At 37.7% G+C, this 11,240-nt stretch overlaps 1 long non-coding RNA gene across 1 annotated transcript; it reads left to right on the forward strand.

Moving 5' to 3' along the window:
* The first annotated feature begins 4,620 nt into the window (after positions 1 to 4,620).
* LOC119911693 lies at positions 4,621 to 11,035 on the forward strand. The gene is made up of 2 exons (XR_005445977.1): positions 4,621 to 7,216; positions 7,480 to 11,035. It is a non-coding gene; the product is annotated as an uncharacterized LOC119911693 (long non-coding RNA).
* Positions 11,036 to 11,240: the final 205 nt, after the last annotated feature.

An 11,240-nucleotide genomic window follows, 5' to 3' on the forward strand; every position in this document is an offset into this window, starting at 1 on the left:
TGTGGAGAACTCAGAGTGTCTCTTTGTCTCTCTGTACAACAAAGCTTGGTGGTTCACTTCTTATCGTGGTAGAGCTCCATGGTAATTTATGCTGAACGGCTAACCTGCTCTGGAGCAGGTTATGTTCCAGATAAGAGATCAGCTCTGTGAAAACGCCCCTACTGACCAATCAGCTCTCTGGAAAATGACATCACCATCTGTAGGAAATCCCACATATAGGCTGCTTTATGTTTGCTGCAGCGATGTGGAGAAACTCTTACATAGTGAGTCCTACAGAGACTGACTGAAATAGGCTACATGCTACGATATGTCAGTAAGGGCCCGTGTCCACCAAAGCGTTTTTTACCAGCTGCTCTTCTGAAAATGCTAAGGTGCGCTTTGGAGGGGCAGCATTATTTCGGCTGAGACGCTTCGGTTGCTATGATACATAATATCCGTGGATGAGATGCGCTGCAAGTAGGCTAGCTAATTTTACTGAACGTAAAAATGTCAAATTCAAGTCATCCTCTCCTGGTTAGACAACCTGCTACATTTACACCAGGACAGTATTTCCAGTGTGTATCCATCAAGTGTGATTACAAAATACTGCATTAATATAATAGTATGTTAGTACTCCAGTAAGTAAAGATTGTTTTAATAACGATGTTTCCTATAATAAACTATGATTTGTCAGGTGGAATGGTGCATTACATTGGTTGTATCGCCATTTAAAGGTATTTTAACAGGTAAAAAGGACTGGATTGGTTGGTACACAGCAAGTTAAATAATGTAGTCATAAGGATAGTTGTAAAAGAGATCATGTCTTTATTTTACATATAACTCAGCAGTAAGTCATGTTAATTATAGGCTACAGTCCACTTACCAAACAGATAATCCATCTGCAACAACAGGCTTCTATTATTTCCTGGATAGCTTGCACGTAATGACATGCATGGTTACGCTGTAAACTGCAAACACTTATTTGACCACAATTGTGTTTATTCCTTTAAAAGAAACATTAAAGTATCACAAAGACATACCTTTGCTATTACCACGGACATAAAGTGAGGTTTATTTTCACGTGATGTCCGTTTGTTTCAGTGTCAAGTGGATTTCTTCTCAACACATCATCGCAGCATTATTGTTCGGGCACCACACTATGATCCAAAGGAACGCAAGAAACGCGTGGCAGCCATCTTACGTGCACAAACGCTTAGTTAAAAGGAAGTATGTCCAGGCAGTCTGTGGGCCTACCATTCTTCAATTTCACTCTGTATCACTAGCCTTACTATTAATCGTGAACTTGACCAGCGGCTGTGATAATAAAGCGAGCTTTTACAATAGGCCTAGCCTATATCAAGCAGGACAATTCAAACATTCACTGAGTCCACGTCTCTATCTGTCTGTTTCTCTGCTAAATACATGTTGGTGACTGTTAATAACCCTAACCCTTTCAAAAACACCGGGAACACTTTTTTGAGTTAAAAATAAAAGCCTTCCTGTTTATATTTAAAAATGTTTTAAATTAAAAGTAGGACAGTATAACTTATGAGGCCTGTGCATCTTTGAATCATGTAAAGTGAGTAAACCAATAAATTACCGATGTGTTAAATTATGGAATGGACTCAGGGATGAATTGAAATTGTGTTTTTCTCTGTGGAGTTTCAAAAGAGCCTTGAAATGCAAAATAATTAAGGATTACAATTTAGTATTTAATTATTATTATTATTATTTTTTTTCTTTCATTCATATTCCTGTTATTCTGCATTCTAGTTCAGATGAAAGGTATAATAAGCCTTGGGCTTCAGTCTGTTCCTTTTTCAGTGGTTAATTGTGTTATTTTGTGTGAAATGGACTGGTGTAAGCATGTATACGATTTTTTCTAAATTGCATATTCACACAAATCGTCATTCTTTGTACATTATAATGTAAAGTGAAATAAACCATTTATTCATTTATGTAGGCCTATAACCTGTAGGAAACTTTAAAATATATCTAGTAGAAATTATTGAAAGATGGATATGTTTATTTTTGTGTTGTTTGCTTACTGGATTCCAGTGACAACATTGTAATCCATAGTTTTTTGGAGGCTACATGTGCTTTTTGGACTTTTGCATTATAGGCCTACTTACATTCATTGTGGCAGCTTATGTTCAAGTTTAGTGAAAGTGTGTGTGTAAAGTTTTTGGATACTTCGATATGATTATTGTTTGAATATAAAGATAATCATTTGAACAAGCTCCAGTCCCCTTTAGAGACACTCCCTGAGCAGAGAGAAGTGCAGGGAGTAGGGAGCACTGTTTCGCCACGTTCCAGAAAGGTCGTGACTGGGAAATGTCTGAGTTGAAATATCTGACTTCCCACCTCAAAGTGTTCCTGGTGCATGGTGGTGCCTGGTACCAAAACTGAACGAAATGCATGGCTGTCCATGACAAACTCTCTTTGTCAAGTGTACACAAAGTTGCACCCTCAGCACTGCCCTTGGTGTTAATTAATCTTGATTTTAATACAAGGTTAGAACATTGGACCAACTAATACTGTGGCTATAAATGCAAACATGTATGGTGTGATTGTGTACCAAAGTAAGTGTAGCCAACAGGCAACTTGTACATGGAGTAAGGTGCTATAATCCCCCAGATTGTGTGTAGGATGCCTTATAATTTGGTCAAATTGAAGTGTGGTAGTGTCATAACAAAAAATTAAGTCTTAACAAGCAATGCTGATGGTTGGGGGTGTAGCCTACTCTGGCTCACTTTGTTTAAAGGTTCAGTGTGTAAGATTTAATGGCATCTAGTGGCGAGGGTTGTGAATTGCAGGGTGTCTGACAGCACAAAAGGTGTCTCTTCTGAGAGAGAGTCAGTCAAGCAACGAGGTTTCTTTGGGTATATTTATTAAGAAGTTAAATTTACTTAATTATTCAGTAAAACCAGAGATTATTGTGATTTGGCCACTGACAGATAGCATGGAAAATGTGAGTGTGAAAACACTGTCACTGTTTCTGCACCACAGTCCATTATAAACCACACATTGGGGAAAGTTTAGACAAACATTGACATTAAATCTCTCTGATTATGGACCCTCACCAAAACTGCCTGCCAACAATAATATCTGGCCCACTGCCAGATTATGGTGCTTTTATTATGGTGCGGCAAAAAATATAAATAAATAAATACTTTGATGGCGGTGCTGAAATAGATCTCAGTCATGACAGCAACAGTTACTCACATAATCACTTCCTTTTTAGTGGTTTTGCCTACAAAATAAAAGCACGAGAATTTTTGTTTATTGCAATCTTGTATTTGAGTTGAACCAAGCTTTTACTTTGAAAAACTCTGAACGACATTAAAAGAGTCTGTAGCCTGCTTTAAACACCTCTGAAAGAGCCTTCAGAAAAAGTGATTCTTCTAAATGTCCTCTGCCTGGAGATACTGGGGAAATGAAAAGCATCTGTAGGTTGATGGATGAAGATCAAACACCAAAACAAAAATTGTGCAGCACATGCTGTGATCTGAGAAATGTTCGCTGCAGAAAGATGGAATTGAAGTCTCAGTCCTGGGTTGTGAGTGCTGCACCTTACCAACTGAACTAACCAATCAACTGCTACTCCTGAAATAAAATAATATTAATTCTTATATTCTCATCCACCATCTCTGCTCCAATTCAAAACGTATTTGCAGACCCCTGCAGTATATTATTACTACTACTTCTTCTTCTAACATACGTACTGAACATAGTGATGAGTGTCTGCACTGCCTGAATTCTACCAGAAGTAGAACAAGAAGATCGTAGTGATGAATCGTGCTCTGTAGCGCTGTTTGTCTGTTTCCAGCTACTGTAGAAACAGACAATGCAAGGTGGCGACCTCCACAAAAGGGGGTGTTATGAACATATAAATGTCTCATTCTGAGGTAATAAAAGCATAATGGCTTATTATGTAAGGTCTTTGCACACCACTGAAAACATAGTTATGGATCTTATATTGCATTTCTGTCAACAGATCTTCAGAAATATTACACACTGAACCTTTAATCTATAGTTTTACCTATGTATGATGAATTTAAGGTCTGTTGCAAAATAGAATGGGACCCGAGAAACTATTTTCATCAGACATCTTGTACTTTAATCATTTTAACATCTTCATCTCTTGTCTAGTCTGTTGACATTTGTTGACGTAATAATAAATTAATGTCACCCATATTTTGCGCTTTTGAGTTTGGTCAGTTTATTATCATCGGGCATGTGTTTGTACAACTTTTAATTGTCAATGGTTTAGATCGCACAGCACAAATCTGAAATCGGTTGGACTAATTCCCTAGGAGGAGTTTGTGAAAGTACAAAGTGTGTAAATTGCCAAAAATTACCATTAAATCCAAAAGGCACAGCTTCCTGTTGGGTGTGCCTGAATTTTGTACAAAGTTTGGTGAGTTTTTGAACATGTTAAGGCCCCAAAAACTGAGGTTACTTAGCAGAAAAATGAAAAATAGGGACCTCCACATGTTTCGTGTTCAGGCCCTAATAAATTTACCTAAAGAAACCTCATTTCTTGATTGGCCACTCTTTGCTGTCTCAGAAGAGACACCTTTTGTGCTGTGTCAGCCACCGTAGTTGTCCTACACTCTTTGAAAGGTTAGGGGCCAGTGGTAGACTGGACAGATGGTGGCAATTCACAACCCTCGCCACTAGATGCCACTACATCTTACACACTGAAACTTGAAACCAAGTTTACATGACCCCGGACTGACTCCGAAAGTCCACTGAGTCCGTCTGAATCATGAGCCAATACAAGGTCAGACTCATTTGAGTTAATGATAACTTGTCCTAATAAATAAATGTTTGTTTACCTAATTCTGTTCTGTAGAGGTATATTGATTCTTGGACCAACAGATGGAGAAAACAGTTTTAAAGGAGGGAGGATGATAGTGGGAGCGCAGTGTGAGGTTAGTCTAATTAACGTTACGTTACAATCATTTAAAATGAGTTTAATATGAATATAAATGGTTTCCTTCTGGGTAAATACATGAATGCTGTGAACATCAGAAGTATCTTTTACTCACTGTAGAAATTCAGAATGCATGCTGTGATGATTTGCTGATAAAATCCTCCCTCCTTTAAAACAGTCTGCTTCAACTGTTAGACAATATGTATAGATTAGGAAAGGCCTCTTGATCTAGGAATTTGGTTTAGTTGATTGATACTTTTTTATCAAGTATCAATGTAGTTTTTTTTATCATCAACACAAGGTTGTAGAATTTGAAGTGAAGTGATTTCATGGTGCCTTCAGAAAGTATTTTTACTAATCACAAAATTTAGATTTTATTTAAAATAAAATTTATTTTGATATATGGCGTTGCTGCTGATGGATATTTGCCCCTCCCTGTATGTACTGTATCCATATGAAGCTACATGTATCGATCAGAAATGTGAACAGTTCTTTATTTTACATCTGTTTAAATTTGCACTGGAGTCTTCAATTTGACCCTGGTGTCTCCAGTAGGCTACTGTAAACTCTACTACTGTAATCCACTACACATCATACCTGAACTGTGTGTCTGTGTCTGTTTCTGGCAGCCGTCCACTGTTTTTCCAGATCTTTGCCTTTAAACACATTTTACCACAATACAAAACTAGTGCGTTAAGTCCTGCTTTCAAAAAGTTAATAAAGTCAAAGTACACAATTATTATCTACATGTAACTACTTTACATAATGTTGGCAGATAAATCTATATTATACATATATATATATATAATCTCTACATATAAGTGCGTCAAGATGTAAAATATTAATCCGCAGAGTAACTGTACTCTGTACATGTTTTTATTTCACAATGTAAATGTTCACTGAATTAACCTACAGATGTCAGATTAAAAATTAATACATGCCATCCTGAGGTGGACAACTTGGTGGAATATATTAGTACTTCATAATCAAGATAATAAAAAGACCTGTAGATATGTTAGAAGGAGGACTGTGGTATGAACGAAGCAGCTCTAAATTTTGTGATTCAAAATAATAATTTATTGTAGATAAACCCCACAGATGATTTTACTGCTTCCATGGGAGCTCAGACCCTCCTGATGGATCTCCTGATCCCACTGGCTCCCAGGTAACTCGTACCCTCTTTATCACCCAAAACTCTGCCTGTCATGTGCGTCGTCTTACCCCAGGTCTGGACACTGTCTATTGATGGGGAAACAGTTTTTCAACTTGAAATGGGGGTTGCGATGTTGTAATCAGCTGCGTCCACATGGTCCTAAAGCCATGAGTGTTCTGCAGCCTTTTTAAAGTAGTAGCCTACTGCCATAGTGGCTGTGATGCTGCTAAGTGGTTGTATTAGAGGGTACGTGCGTACGCAGGGCGGCCTTGGTGGAGTAAACGGTGGGCCGTTCTGGTGGGCCGGTCTGGATCAAAGTCCAGGGCCATTTTTTACTCCCAGTCCGTCCCTGACAGTTACAGAAGGTCAATGATCCTGTTTTTATCAGGTTTATTGACTCTTGGTTACATCTGCTCTAAAATCAGGACGCTGTTCAAATAACTGATCAGAAGTCTGTTTTTATATTGATATAAAGCGAGAAGTCGGACTGCTAACTGAGCTCAGGTGTGTTTTAGTTGAGCTTCTCCAGCTCAGATCAGACCTGCATCAACACAACTCTGATCATTTCTGGTGAACAACTGGTGGAAAATGACTATTTATCTGACATCTGTGGGTTAATTCAGCTTTACTGGCAAGAAAACAGACGTTTACATTGAAATAAAAAAATATATTGAAATAAAAACATGTAGAGATTATTTACAGGTTACTCTGCAGATTAATATTTTACAACATGAAGCATTTATATCAATTTATCTGCCAACTTTATGTGAAGTAGTTACATGTAGATAATAATTGTGTGTTTTGACTTTAGTAACATTTTGAAAGCAGGACTTTTACTTTTTGTATTTTGCTAATATTATGTTTTAAATCAAATATACCGTGGACGGCTGCCAGAAACAGACACAGTTCAGGTACAATGTGTTGTGGATTACAGCACTGCAGTTTACCTACTGGAGAAACCAGAGTCCAATTCAAGACTCCATCTTACCTTCGTTTCTTTTGAGACAAAGTCAGCAAATTTGACTGATGCTGTGGATGACTTCAAGCTTCAGGAATGAGCTTACAGTGACATAGAAATTGGTTTTACAAGCGCCAGCCTGTGTTAATGAACGCAGTAAGAGGTATTCTCCAATCCACAAGTTCTGGTAAGAAATTCACTTCTGTAGAAATGGATTTATTTAATCTCCAAAGTTTTTATTTTACAAATACAACTGTGACCAGACCATAATTTATTTTGGTTTGTTAGTGAGCTGGATGATTCCTTTTTAACTTACCTGGCTTGAAAATATTTTGTATTTTGTTATCTCAGATTTGTTTTTGTCCAAATGGTTGGAAGAAATTTGGTAGTTGTTCAATTAGGACCTTCTTCTTTGGGTGTCTTAAATACATAATGTTCTTGCTTTTTCAGGATGCTGTCTGTCACAGGACCTCGCTGTACAAAGGATGCAAATCTACATCATCAAGACTACTACGTCAGAGGGTCCTGACGACATCGGTATCTGGGTAACTTTCCAAAGGTGTGCTGCATGGTCGTTGGCTTGGCGTGCAGTGAATCTTGCCTATCCTAAGATACTCACGTACACGCTTGAAGTCTTCCAGAAACTCCTCCTCAAACTGGATTATTTAAAACTGTCTCCAAAAGTGAACAGCCTCAACAATAAGATACTAGATTAAGAAACTTTAGTGAAAATTAACTAAAGTCACTGTCAAACTGTGACACTGTGGAGGAGCTACAAATTGTCACTGAAGGAGACCTTCTCTGAGTAACATTTGACAAGTTGAGTTGTTTGTCTTCCATCAGGAATCCCTCCCACTCTCGAGGAGCTGCAAATAGGTGGACTGTTCTTAACTTAACTTAACTAATTTGATGGGTGTTGAATTGTGTTTTTGACGTAATGTTGGCACAGGCAGCTGTTGTTGTAGTTTGTGATTCCACTGTGTACACTAGGGATGCAAATTTGACAAAAGCAATTGTTCAAGTGAGTCCCATTATAGCGAGCAGAGAAGAAGAAAGGCAAAGGAAGTACTTGACCTAATCCCAGTCTCCATGTAATATTTTAATCTCAAAGTTTTAGCCGTTTGAAAAACATATAGGCCCTGACGGTTTCAATTTGCACATGTAACAAGGAAAATATTTAAGTGAAAATTTTAAAAAATGTTGTGCAGTCTGAAAACATTGTCGTACTTTAAATGCAACAGAACTAGACCTTGAATCACATATAAATAATATGTACCTGGTGATGGGCAAAGGTTATTGGTCATTGTGCAGTTTTGTTAAATTTGTACTGGGTCTTTTCAGAGTTGCATATGCAGACACAGTGGATATTTTACAAGCACCGATCAGTTAAGCAACACTGAACGCACCTGGTTTAGAATAAATAATATCCACTCATCCATTAACTATACTCGCTTATCTTGTAGCCTATATAGTAAGATGCCATAGGCTTAAGCTAATAATGTTAAATATGAAGTAATAGGAGTTTTAGGGCCTAACCCCCAGTTATGTTGGCCCGAGCTGAATTAAACATCACAGCTGCTGAGAGGGACGAGAGATTCAGCTGTAAAGGAAAGGCGCTGGATTTATAACACAAAACGAGTGTCATTGTGAAACAGCATGCGGCCCAATTATCGTTTTATCTTAATTAAATTACTTTTATAATTGGTGGAAGCAGATTGTTTCGAACTATACCATAGCTGGGGCTGAATGTGAAAATATCAGGCATTGTTTGTCATTATTATTATTATTATTATTATTATTATTATTATTATTATTATTATTATATGTAGCCATTTTATTACAATTATTACTTCACACAACAGCTGCAGCAGTCTCTCTACACAGTTTTGACCTGACCTTTCTTTTCTCCGTGACATGGAAGAATTTAGAAAGTTGTGTGGTGCTGTGGAGATGCCCCAGCTGTTGTGCATGGATTATGCTAAAATTAAAGGGAACGATCACGAACTGTTCACAGCGCGCAGGTGTTATGCCGAGTTTTGCATGTCTGCAGAGAATTGCATGCACCGCCAAATACTGCTTTTAAACGTTATAATATTGATCTTGGGCTTCATCAATGGTGATAAATCCGAAATATATATTTTATGAACGTTTAGTCTTAATATGTTATCACATTTAGTGGAAGTAGAATTCATTGCGATTCATCAAAAAGATGTGGTGATAACCAACACATTCTCATCTCAATGCATCATAACTAACGCTTTCAGACAGCGTGACAAAGCATAAGGATTTTTCTGACATTGGGCGAAAGGCGGGGTACAACCTGGACAGGTCGTCAATCCATCACAGGGCCACACACACACCTACGGACAATTTAGAGTCACCAATTAACCCAGTCCGCATGTCTATAAGTAAAAAAGGCCAGGATAGCTGACAGTTTAAATATGTATTTTACAACCTTTGCGAAAACCGTGGTTAATAAGTGTTGTTAATAAGCTGATGCGTTCTCTTTTACAACAGTGTCCGAAGAAGCAGTGTTAAAGAAACTTAACCCATCCAAAGCAACTGGCTTGGATAATATTCCTGCCAGATTCCTTAGGGATGCCGCGGATTCCATCACCTCCAGTGTAATGCATATAGTAAACCTTTCCATTACGCTGGGAATGTTTCCCAATGAAATTAAACAGGCGAGAGTTCCCCTTTTCTATAAAAAAAGGAAGTAAGTTATCCAGGAAATTATCGGAGCAGATAGATACATATATTTCCTCTAATGATACTATACATTTCAATCAGGCTTCAGAACATCCCACTACACTGACACTTGCCTACTCTATCTCACCGATTACATTACGAGAGAGATAGATGGGGGAAAGTACTGTGGTATGGTCATGTTAGACCTCCAAAAGGCATTCGATACTGTTGATCATACCATTCTATTAATAACATGAAGTGTTGGGATTTGACAGTTTAGCCATAAAATAGATTGGTTCATTTCTTGGAGGTAGGAAACAAATGGTGGATATGGGTGGGATTCTATCCAAACCATTGTTCCTAGAATGTGGGGTCCCCCAGGGAAGTGTTTTAGGTCCACTGTTTTTTCTAATGATATGAAATCTGCTTGCTCATGTGACCTTTTTTATATGCAGATGATTCCACATTAATGGTATTACTCAAGGATAACTCTAAGGTCGAAAAAGTCCAGAGCTTAGAATTATTTCATACCAGTCGATGGTTGTCTGACAACAGGCTGTCACTCCATCTTGGTAAAATAGAGGCTATACTCTTTGGATCAAACTTTAAGCTAAAGAAGGCCACAGCCTGAGGAATCCAAGCCAAGGAATCTGTCAATGACTTGGCTCAGATGGTGCTCACTAAAATCAACCAAAGAATCTGATTTCTGGCTACAATCTTAATTTTTTTGAATAGAACAGTGTTAGAGACCTTGGCAGGGGCTCTAATCCAGTGTCATTTTGATAATGCATGCCTCTCCTGGTATATAAGTGCACCTATGATCCTTAAAAAGAAGCTCGTCACAAAATAAATTGGTGCGACTGGCCCTTAAACTCCCATCTAGGACACATCTTCCCACTCAACGTAGAAGAGCGAGTTTCGCAAATTAACACTTACACTTTCCTGTATTCAGCTGCCATTATGTGAAATTTAATCAACTCTTTAGGTTTAAGTTCCCACTCACAAAATGCCTGAGTGGCCGATTTCCCTTACAATAACAATTATAACATATATATCATGAAATGTTAGCAGTATGCTTTTGTTTTAAATGTCACTGTCAATTTTGCATTTTACTGCCAGTCCAATATTTTGAATTTCCTTAAACACTGTATAATGATGTTGTGACAGAACTAGTATTGTATGTTATCTAGGAATGTGAAAGTATTAAGTATTATTGTATAATGTATTGTTACAAAATTTAACTTTTTGTACTTTTTTTTTATTTTAGAGAGAAACAGTGTCTACTTGGAAGTTGCTAATAACTAATTTGTTGCCTTTTCATGATGCTCCTACCCATTTTCCTTCCAAAAAAGGACCACAATGGAAATAAGCCGTCTAGTTTAAGCTCAGTCAATCGATCAATTCTCTCCTGTTGGTGTCCTATTAGGGAACAGTAATTGATTCTGGAAACTCACAAACAGCGAGGGTCAGTCTCTCTTCCAGTGATTTCTGCTGCGAGTCACGTACAAAAAGTTCAAGACATT

Source organism: Micropterus salmoides, unplaced genomic scaffold (assembly GCF_014851395.1).
Source record: "Micropterus salmoides isolate LMB-PRFRI ecotype aquatic unplaced genomic scaffold, ASM1485139v1 Ms_hic_scaffold_2, whole genome shotgun sequence".
Lineage (NCBI taxonomy): Eukaryota > Metazoa > Chordata > Actinopteri > Centrarchiformes > Centrarchidae > Micropterus > Micropterus salmoides.